The sequence below is a fragment of the Daphnia magna genome, unplaced genomic scaffold (genome assembly GCF_020631705.1).
Source record: "Daphnia magna isolate NIES unplaced genomic scaffold, ASM2063170v1.1 Dm_contigs277, whole genome shotgun sequence".
Classification (NCBI taxonomy): Eukaryota; Metazoa; Arthropoda; class Branchiopoda; order Diplostraca; family Daphniidae; genus Daphnia; species Daphnia magna.
Genome location: NW_025533216.1, coordinates 80,616 through 81,802, shown reverse-complemented (window position 1 = coordinate 81,802; position 1,187 = coordinate 80,616).

Sequence of the window (1,187 nt, the reverse complement as noted above, 5' to 3'; positions counted from 1 at the left end):
AATATACTTGTATTCAATGTGAATACACTGTTATACCATGAGTTTTTACTTCTATATGTAAACTGCATGGAATATACTTGTATTCAATGTGAATACACTGTTATACCATGAGTTTTTACTTCTATATGTAAACAGCATCAAATATACTTGTATTCAATGTGAATACACTGTTATACCATGAGTTTTTACTTCTATATGTAAACTGCATCAAATATACTTGTATGTCAATTTGATATACACTGTTATACCATGAGTTTTTACTTCTATATGTAAACAGCATCAAATATACTTGTATTCAATGTGAATACACTGTTATACCATGAGTTTTTACTTCTATATGTAAACTGCATCAAATATACTTGTATTCAATGTGAATACACTGTTATACCATGAGTTTTTACTTCTATATGTAAACAGCATCAAATATACTTGTATTCAATGTGAATACACTGTTATACCATGAGTTTTTACTTCTATATGTAAACTGCATCAAATATACTTGTATTCAATGTGAATACACTGTTATACCATGAGTTTTTACTTCTATATGTAAACTGCATCAAATATACTTGTATTCAATGTGAATACACTGTTATACCATGAGTTTTTACTTCTATATGTAAACTGCATCAAATATACTTGTATTCAATGTGAATACACTGTTATACCATGAGTTTTTTACTTCTATATGTAAACAGCATCAAATATACTTGTATTCAATGTGAATACACTGTTATACCATGAGTTTTTACTTCTATATATGTAAACTGCATCAAATATACTTGTATTCAATGTGAATACACTGTTATACCATGAGTTTTTACTTCTATATGTAAACTGCATCAAATATACTTGTATTCAATGTGAATACACTGTTATACCATGAGTTTTTACTTCTATATGTAAACTGCATCATGGAATATACTTGTATTCAATGTGAATACACTGTTATACCATGAGTTTTTACTTCTATATATAAACCTGCATCAAATATACTTGTATTCAATGTGAATACACTGTTATACCAATGAGTTTTTACTTCTATATGTAAACTGCATCAAATATACTTGTATTCAATGTGAATACACTGTTATACCATGAGTTTTTACTTCTATATGTAAACTGCATCAAATATACTTGTATTCAATGTGAATACACTGTTATACCATGAGTTTTTACTTCTATAT